General features: G+C 39.2%; 1 protein-coding gene across 2 annotated transcripts in view; it reads right to left on the bottom strand.

The window, feature by feature from the left end:
• CUNH7orf50 (chromosome unknown C7orf50 homolog) overlaps positions 1-10,151 on the bottom strand; it is a 340,684-nt gene that overhangs the window by 236,825 nt on the left and 93,708 nt on the right. The window lies entirely within an intron of this gene.

The following is a 10,151-nucleotide window of genomic DNA, read 5'->3' as shown; positions in this document are numbered from 1 at the left end:
TGCTGTAGGAAGATTAAGTCTCTGGTAACATAGTGGGTAATTGAAGATGGTAGACATTAGAGATTATAAGGGAGGGGGATGCAAGAATAACCATTAGAAGGCTACTGGAATAGTCTTGGCAAGAGGCAATACAGTCTGGACGGAATTAGGGTCGGGTTAGGAATGGAAAGGCAGGGATAGATATAAGCTACTACCAAGAAACCACAGGCCATGTAGACTAATTGGAAGTTGCGAAGTAAGGGAAAGGGAGGAATCAAAGATCTCTGAGGTTCTGAGCTTGATACCATTAACAACAACTGAAGTCAGGAGAAAGTTCTGGTTTGGGAAAGAAATAAGAATTCAGTTACAGATGCGCTGAGTCTGAGGTCTCAGAGGCAGAGAAGGTAGGCTGAAACATGAGGCCAGAACCTAGGACAGGTGAAGGATAGATCTAGGGACTGGAATGCACAGTGGATTAAAACGAAGTGGATAAAATCTTCTAAGGAGAGATAGTAACAAGGAGCAGAGGACTAAGGACAGAAGCTTTTAGAGTTCCTCATGAGTGGATGGGAAGAAGGAAAGAAACATTGATTTCAATTTCTTATTATTGCAAAATGAGGTTACAGAATCATTTTAGGAACAAAATATTCAAGGGGGTGTAAGACTATGTCACCAGGACCAGACCTGATTGAAACTACAGGTCATTTCAGGGAAGACATATCTAAAGAAAAACTGTTTGGATTCCAGGAAGGCAAGGAGTATATATAGCACAATCTGAGAAATCCTGAGGGCACTTTAAACATATACTAAGAGAAGAAAGTAGGAGGGCTTACTCTAAAGACCTGAATCAGATGTACAGGCAGGAGGAGAGAGAAGCAGGAAGTGACCTAGAACCTCAGGTGAATATGTACAGTACAAAGGCACCTCCCATAACTAAAAGGAGGAGTTATGCAAACCAACAATCGCTATATTCTGTTTGTCCTTACAGCATTCTGAAATTTAAAAATACGAGGAAGCTATGAATTACTGACTACTTAAAAAAATTTTTTTGGAGGACAATTGGGGTTAAGTGACTTGCCCAAGGTCACACGGCTAGTTTTTGTGTTAAGTGTCTGAGATCACATTTGAACTCAGGTCCTCCTGACTCCAGGGCTGGTGCTCTATTCACTGCACCACCTAGCCACCCCTACTTTTAAAAAATATTAGAGGAAGCATGGTATAGTGTATTTGGAGAGTTGGTCTCAGAGCCAGTACAACCTGAGTTGAAGTCCTGGTTTTGATATGTACTGTGGCTATGTGTCTCAAGTCACTTAACATCTCAGTGTTCTAAACCAGGGCTAATAAATTCAAATAAGGATCCCTCCAGCCCACATATTGCCTTAGAAAACCACACATCAACACCATGTATATGGTACATTCCCAATTACATTTTAATCTGGTTCCGACCCCACATGGGAAGTTTTTTGTTTTTTTGTTTTTTCCTTTTTGGAGGGGGGAGAGTAAGGCAATTAGGGTTAAGTGAATTTCCCAAGGTCATATGGCTAGTTTTGTGTTAAGTGTCTGAGGCTGGATTTGAACTCAGGTCCTCCTTACTCCAGGGCTGGGTGTTCTATTCACTGAGCCACCTAGCTGCCCCTCCCCACATGGGAGTTTTGCCACCTGTGAATTTGACAGGAAGGAGGCAGAGTCTTGTCTGGGAGTTCCCTGTAAAATAAAATCACAAATCCAATTTCTAATCTTATTTTTAAAAAATCCCAAAACGTATCTTCAGATGATTATATTCAGATTGTTAGTCAATATCAAAAGGATGGTGTATTTTATATCAACTGATTCATTTCTCTAAAATATACAATTGGCTTTTCTTCCCCAAGAAAATTCCTTTATTCTTACTAGGGAAAATCAGGGCTAAATGTTGAGGTACATAGTGCCAACTTATCTGGAACAAAAGAAGCAATACCCATTATATTCTGCCTTGGTTAGACTTTATCAGGAGTATTATGTGACTCTTTTAAAGGGAGACATTAACAAACAGTGCATTCAGGAGGACCACCAAGATGGTAAGAGGGCTAGCTGAAGGAAATGGGGACTTTAAAGTTTGATAAGAGAAGACAGAGGAAAGGAATGATACTAGTCTTCAAACTGTTGAAGGGTCCAAGGTCCAGAGCAGAGAATTAGAACCTAGGTGTAGAAGCTACAGAGAAATAGGAAGTTTTCCCTTACATTAAGTCAAAATCTATTTCTCTATAATTTCTATATCTTGGTTCTAGTTCTCTGCTCTGGACCTTGGAACCTTCAACTGTTTGAAGACTGGTGTCATTTATTTCCCTCAGTCTTTCCTAATAATTAGAAATCCTCAAAAATGCAATAGATTGACTATGGTCTTTAGTAGTGAGTTCCCTATCAACAGAGATGTTTATTCAGAGGCTGGGAATAAACATATTGACAATATTGCTGATCAGATGACCCCCTGGTATATTGTGAGCATATGGATAACTCGAAACATCAAGGCAATGACTTAAAGGTGTCCTAATGACATAAACAGATCCAGCCTGCCTTATATACCTAGGAGATACATTGATACAATTTGAAGAGCTTGAGAAAATGCATCTTACCTCTCCCAACAATCACCAATAAAAAGTCTCACCCACGGGATTATGGTTTTAGAAGCAGACATTAGTAGTCAACGAATCTAATATCCCCATTTTACAGATAAGGAAACTGGAAGCCCAGAGTAGCAAAAATGTCTTCCACAGAGTCATACAAATAGTTAAGTAGCAGAGCTTGGATTCAAACCCAGGTTCTCTAATTCCAAATCCAATATTCTTTTCTCCTACACCACCCTGCCTCTCTGGTGTCTGAAGTCCAACCATTAGAAGCTCCTGGGGGGGGGGGGGGGAAGGGGGGCAATGAAAACACTGAGCAAAGAAATTCTTCTTTGCTAGGCTTCTTTTGCTTTTTAGTCATGAACACTTTTGTGCTGATTTCTTTAATGAGACACTTTTCCTTAAATCAGAACACTAGGGTGATGGATAGGTGAAGAGGGGATACCAAGAGGTGAAATGTCTGAAGGGGAGATGAGAAGCACCTCTGCTTCTTTTGGTCTTGTTTGGGGCCTCCTCTTCCACTGAAAAGGGGGCAGTCAGGATCACTTGCTAAGATCCAACACCCACAGCTCACCTTCGTTGCCTGTCAAGATTCAGAGAAAGCACATTCCATTTGTTCTCTACACTTCATACTGCTTGATCTACACTGGCATTTTTTTTCTTATAATCAAAACATCCACCTTGTGATCACAGCTAAAGTATCAAATATGTTATAATAAGAATTGAGACAGAGTGAGAAAATAAAGGAACAAGTTAAGACAACAATGTATCTTAGGAACAGAGAGAAAGCAAGACTTTCAGATAATAGTTTGACAAATTACAGATCCCTAAGGGCCTGAACTTAGTTCATGGACTTGGAAATTTAACAAATGAAGCCAGGAAATTCTGAACTTCACTCTTTCCCTTGAACAGTGACTGGCACATAGTAAGCACTTAATAGATACTGATTGATTTATTCCTCATAGCAAAATCTTGGAATGGAATTCGTAAGATAGACAAAAACAAACAAAAAACCTTTAAGCTCTAAATTTATCGCCTAACAACATCTCAGGGAACCCATTTTAATTCAATCAGTTAAATCCAGCAAAAAGGGTCTACTCATCATGGCAACTGGACATTCTATAACTAGTTCTTTAAGTCATTATTTAGCTGAAGAAAGGACCTAAAGATATGCTAAATGTACACTAAATGCTAAGACATTGGTGTCTCAGCCAGAGGAGTCACTTAACCCTTGCTTATTCGTCCCTCTTAGCTCTAACTTTCCGTTTCCTACCATACCTGGCACTCTTTTCCAGTAGTCAAGTAGCTACTCATTCTACTACTCATTTCACTCATTCTCAAATGTCTTCAAAGGGGGCATCTCCTTAGTAATTATATGATTGATAATTTCAAAGATTGAAGACAGGAAGTGGTAGGAGGCTCCAATTTTCTATGCATCTTCTATCTTCAAAGCATGCCTATCATCAATTAGTGGCTTTTCAATGAAAATCTGTCTGCCTCAAACAGCCATGTACCAATATTTTGCTGTTCAAACTTCCTGTTGGTTCTTCCATTTTGGAAAGCATTTTGAAATTGTGCTAACAAGTAACATATACCCTTTGTCACAGAAGTGTATAAACCCTAAAAGGGGCAAACCAAAACTTTTATGAACTGAACACAAAGTAGATGACCATCCACTAAGGAACAGTTAAACAACATTGTGAAACAAGAGTGAATAGGAATATTACTATATAATATGAATATGAAGAATTCAGAGAATCATGGAAAGACCCGATATAGGGTTAATAAATGCTGACAGGCATTCTGGTAGCAGCCCCACTGAATTTCTTTCCATTTGTGCTCAGTACTTACAATTAAACCTTATTTTTACTGGTGTTCTCTCAAGGAAAGAAAAATAAGTCACTGTGTTGGTTGCTCCCAAATTAAGTAATTAAAGCTCAAAGAAAGAAGTGGCTATACCTGGCCAGGGTATTCTCTGTGTTACAAGCTGATCTCCACAAGGGGATCACAAGGACTGGAGCCAAATGGGGGAGGTGAAGTGTAAACTAGGAAACCCAGTGAAATCTCAGGCAGATTTCTTCTGGTGCACACAACTGAGAAGCCAACAGACATTTTTCTTAAGTTACTATTATTAAAATATAAATGAGATTCAGTGGGAAAACCAGTTTGTACTTCTGTAGTTTCAAGTAAGATACATGTTGAATATATCACGTTCCACAGCAATGAGGTAGTCAGGATTGTTTAATCTTGACCACTCATTTTACAGATAAGGAAACTGCTACTGTTCAGTCATTTCAGTCGTGTCTGACTCTTTGTTACCCCATTTGGGATTTTCTGGCCTGGTGTGCCATTTCCTTTTCCAGCTCATTTAACAGATGAGGAAACCAAGGCAAACAGAGTTAAGTGACTTGCTCTGGGTCACACAGCTAATATGTATATTTGAGGCCAGATTTAAACTCAGGAAGATCAGTCTGCCCAAAGAAACTGAAGGCCAGAGAAATTAAGCAATTTAAGATTATACAGAGAGTGACAGTCAGAACTTGAAAACCAGGTCTCTCGATTTCCATTTACAATCACATGCTGCTATATACTCATTAAACTAAACCATGTCTGTGTCTTTGGGCTAAGATTTCTGGCACAAAAACTGGATCCTGTAACTCTGAAGGACAAGACCCAATGGAGGAAAGTTTCAGTTACCATTATGAGATCTCCTCTCTGGAAGAAATAGCTGATGTCAGGAGAAATCCTAGCAACCATCAAGAGGAGTCAGTGTGTCTAACAAGTCAGGACGACCAATACCTGGAAGATTGGTCTTTTATGGCAGCTATAAAATACTCATCTAAACAAGTAAATGTGGATTTGCTTTTAATGTTAACAAGAGGAGGCAAGGACATAATGTTGAACAAGAAGGTATAACACTCCCACCCTTTTAAAATTCCTTTTTCGTGAACTGAATGCTATGTAATTATAATAACCAAGCTTAGGTTGGGAGAAGAGCTGAGAAAATACAAAATTCTTCCATCTTGGAAAAGGTGGAGAACCATGGGTATAAAATACTAGATATGCTGCGAGTCACAATTAATATGCTGGTTGGTTTGACTGAACTACTTCTTTCCTGCCTCCTTTTAAACATGCCATAGCCCAGTGAACAGAGAAGGGGATATATTCCCCCCAAAATGATGCAAAAGTTATCAATAAAAATAAATTTCTTTTTAAAAGTCCTTTTCATGACAGAAAGAGCTAAAAGACAAAATTTTAGATCTACCATCCTTATTAGACCAGCCTGAAAGAAGTAATGGTATTTAAAGCATTTTATTTACCATGTAAATGCTTGTTGATTTCTGTATATACATAGAAGAAATCTTCAAAGATGGCAATTAGGGGCTAATTGTTTCTTACCACAAAACAGAGTCTGCTACTGCTCTGATAAAAACCCAACACCAGTTAAAATGGGGTTTAGTTTTAAGTGCTGAGCACAAACGGAAGGAAATTCAGTGGTGTTGCTGCCAGAACGCCCTTCAACTTAGCCCACTTGTTCCCAGGCTTGGCCGAACAAATGGTCATAATTAGAGATTCCCACTGTACTTGGCAGAGATTGATATCCTGGGTGGTTCTGAAGAAAGCAAGATAGGCTTAAACCATTCTGGCCCAGAATAAATATTTACTTAATGACATGTAACCTTGTCCTACGTAGACTGTATTCATATGGGACACACTGTTTCAATATTTAACAATACATGAGATGGACTGATGATGAGGCAGGGCTTGATTCTGAGAGGCAGGAGAGTATTTTTCAGAAATAAATTATTTTTTTGGAAATAAAGATGCCAATCAACTGGGGAATGGAGGAACAAATTATGTTGTTGGATAAACAAAACAATGGAATATTACTATACAGTAAAAAATGGTGAATATGATGAATACAGAAGTACAGAAAGACTTGCCTGAACTGATGCAAAGGGAAGTAAGAAGAGCCAAGAAAACAACATACAACAATTTCAATGGAACCACCACTTCAAAAAAAAAAAAAAAGATAAAAATTGAACACTGCAAAATTACAAAGAACAAGCTTGGCCCCCAAGAAACGAAGACATCCCCACATATATACACAGCCTCCTTTGCAGAGACTAAGGGGTTGGGAGGGGAGTATGTATATGTCTTTGGGTATGGAACATTGTATATATATATAATATATATATATATATACACACACACACACACATACATATGTGTGTATATATATAGTCAGGTTTTTTGAATGTATTGATCAATTTTGTTGATTTTTTTTTTCTCTTCTGGCTCTTCTTTTAAAGAAATTCTGTATTATAAGGGGTGACCTTCTGGAAGGGGGGGAAAGGAAGGGATACAAAGGGAAATTTAGGTGTAAAAACAAAAGATATAAATAAAAATGTTTTTTAAAAAGAATATTTTCCTCTAAAGTACACCCTGCAAGGATCAGAGGATCCATAGATTTAAGGCAAAAAAATGACCATTAGAGGTATTCTAGACCAACACACACACACACACACACACACACACACACACACACACACAAATACACCTTAGCTAAGAGAACTGAGTGGCTTGTTCAAGGTTACATAGGTAGCAAGGAATAAAAATGGGATTTTAATCCAGTTCTTTCTACTGCACCAAGCTACCTCTCATTAGAAAGAAAGTATTTTGCAAATAAGCAATTTCTTTCTGTGAGGACTTCAAATCTGTAGAAGTTGCCTCTCTATTAATAGCTCTCCTGAGGACCCTTTTCATCCATTCTACCCAACCTCAATTCAACTAATGCTCTTATCTCTATCTGAAAGCCATGCAATCATACAGTCAATAAACATTTACATGCTAAACACTGTATGGTAAATGCTGGGAATACAAAGAAAGTTTCAAAAGGTCCCTGCTCTCAAGGAGCTCACAGTCTAACTGAGGATGCAAACAACTATGTACAGACAAACTCTATACAGGATAAATTGAAAGGAGGGATTCAGAAAGGCTCCCTCTAAATGACAGGATTTTAACGGGGACTAGAGAAGCCAGAAAGCACAGATGAGCAGGGAGAGCACTCCAGGCATGGTGGGGAGCAGTCAGTGAAAAGACTCAGCCTCTTTTTTGGAGGAACAATAAGGAGGGCAGTGTCACTGGACAGCAGAGTACTGGTTTGGGAGTCTGGCAATGGGTGTGAAAGGTGTAAGATGACTGAGGGTGGAGAGAAGGCAGGTTATAAATAGCTTTGAATGACACATTGAGGATTTTATATTTGATTCTGCATATTATTATATTAGGGAGCCAGTGGAGTTAACTGAGTAGTGAGGTGACATGCTTAGACTAGCAATTTAAGATCACTTTGACAGCTGAGTGTAGGACAGTCTGGAGTATGGAGAACCTTAAAGCAGGCGGCTCCACCATCAGGCTGTTACAACAGTTCAGGAGTGAGGTGCTGAGGGCCTGCACCAGAGTGGTGGCAGTGCCAGGTGAAAGAAGGAGTCACATACAAGAGATATTATGAAGATAAAATCAACAGGACCTAGCAACAGGTTAGATAAGGTGGGTGAGATAGTGAGAAGTCAAGGATGACAGCACTGAGACAGCAAGCCTGGGTGACTGGGAGGATGGTGGTACCTTCAACAGTAACAGGGAAGTCAGGAAAGGGGGAGGACTTCGGAGGAAAAATAATGAGTTCGTTTTGGACATGTTGAATTTCAGATGTCTATGGGACAAAGATGTCCCATTAATAGGCAGCAGAAGATTCAAAATAGCTCAGAAAATCTGTTGTACCATTAACATTTTTTCATGATTTTGCCTTTCCATAAGGATATATCATTCAGCTCCAAAGTCCCATGTTTCATAATTCTATGAGGTACATAGATAGTAAAATGAATGACATCAGCCTTCTTTCCTATTCACCTTAAACTGTGATTTGCATTCACAAGTGGCTGTAGTCACTTCTTAATTACTTATTAGTGGAAATCTAAGGATTTTTTAAAGTTTTTTTTTTTTAACTGGACCTGTGATAATACTTAAACAGGAAACTCCTTCCACCAATGCAGGTCATCAACTGCTCTGCAACTTAACAGTATTAAAAGAGTTAGTTGCAGGGGCAGCGAGATGATGCAGTGAATAGAGCACCAGCCCTGGAGTCAGGAGGACCTGAGTTCAAATCTGGTCTCAGGCACTTAATTAACACTTACTAGCCATGTGACCTTGGGCAAGTCACTAACCCCAATTGCCCTGCCTTCCTTCCCCCTTCCAAAAAAAAAAAAGAAAAAAAGAAAAAGGGAGTTAGTTGCCTGTGTTACTGAGAGGTTAAGTGTCTTGTCTGGGGTCACAACGTCAGTTATGTGTCACAGCTGGGACTTGAACCCAGGCCTTCAATTCACTACACTCTGCTAATCAACTTTAAAGATGTTTGCCAACTAGTACTTTTAAGTCAGTGGTATTAAAGGTACTAGAGAGAGAAAGCTGGAAAAGACATAGGACATGGTCTGTAACAGAACTGGAGATGACATCTGCACTTAATTCCCCTTGCCATTTGTTAAGTTCCAAAATAGGGGAAGTATGCCAAATATTCCTATATTATTGCTCTTCCTGATTTCTCACTGGAGCTGCCATCCAAAGTTCTATGCTTTCATCAACTGAGCCCTTGGCCTCAGACAACAGGACTGCTGGATCAGGAATGGAAAAAAGGGCATGTAGGCACTTGGACATTTGAGAGTAATCAAATTTTTTGTCATTTCTCATTCTCCTTCAAAAAAACTATATTAAATTATGTATCTAAACTGCATATTACATATAATTATATAGCATTATATAGAATTTAACTATATCTGGATAAGCAGCAAAACATAGTATAAAGAGTGGGGTATAGCAGAAAACTTAACCCGGGAATCAGAAGACCTGGGTTCAAAGCCTGGCTATAAGACTTACTAGCTATATGACTACGCATAAGCAAGACTTCTGGCTCTGAGCCTAAGTTTCCTCATATAAAAATTAGGATTAAGAATATTTGTGCTATCTATTTCACTGGGCTTTTAATGAAGAGCTTTATAAGCCTGTGATGATTCAGAGGAAGATGAAAGGGATGAGGAGGAGAGAGAGGAGGAAGAAGAGGAGAGTAGGGAAAAAGTATTTATATAGTGCCTACAGTGTGCGAAGCACTAAGCTAAGTGCTTGTGCTTTACACAAATATCACGTTTTGGATCTAACTGTGGATCTATTGATCCACACAACAATCCTACAAGATAGGTGGCATTATAATGCCCATTTTACAGCTGAGGAAGCTGAGGCAAACAGAAATTAAGTGACTTGCTGTAATGGGAATGTAAATTTTTAAGATCTTCCCTGCCCCTAGGCTAAAGTGCACCTGGAGCCTGGAGTGGGAGGCTTGTTTTTTAGTAGATACTTCTTGATTGGCCAGTGGGTCAATAAGGTTGTTACATTCTCTGAGCCAGGAGAAGGGTATATAAACCCTGATTTGAGGCTTTGTTTTGGGGCTCACTTTGAGAAGTGTTCTGTGATTTGATGAAACTCTGGGCTAGCCGTTGTCCAGAGCGCCTCCCCCCCCCC

This window comes from Petaurus breviceps, unplaced genomic scaffold, assembly GCF_028583685.1.
Source record: "Petaurus breviceps papuanus isolate PSGF00001 unplaced genomic scaffold, PetGlider_PUasm1.0 175, whole genome shotgun sequence".
Classification (NCBI taxonomy): domain Eukaryota; kingdom Metazoa; phylum Chordata; class Mammalia; order Diprotodontia; family Petauridae; genus Petaurus; species Petaurus breviceps.
The sequence above is the reverse complement of the archived record's forward strand: the minus strand, read 5'-3'. Positions and strand labels throughout refer to the sequence as shown.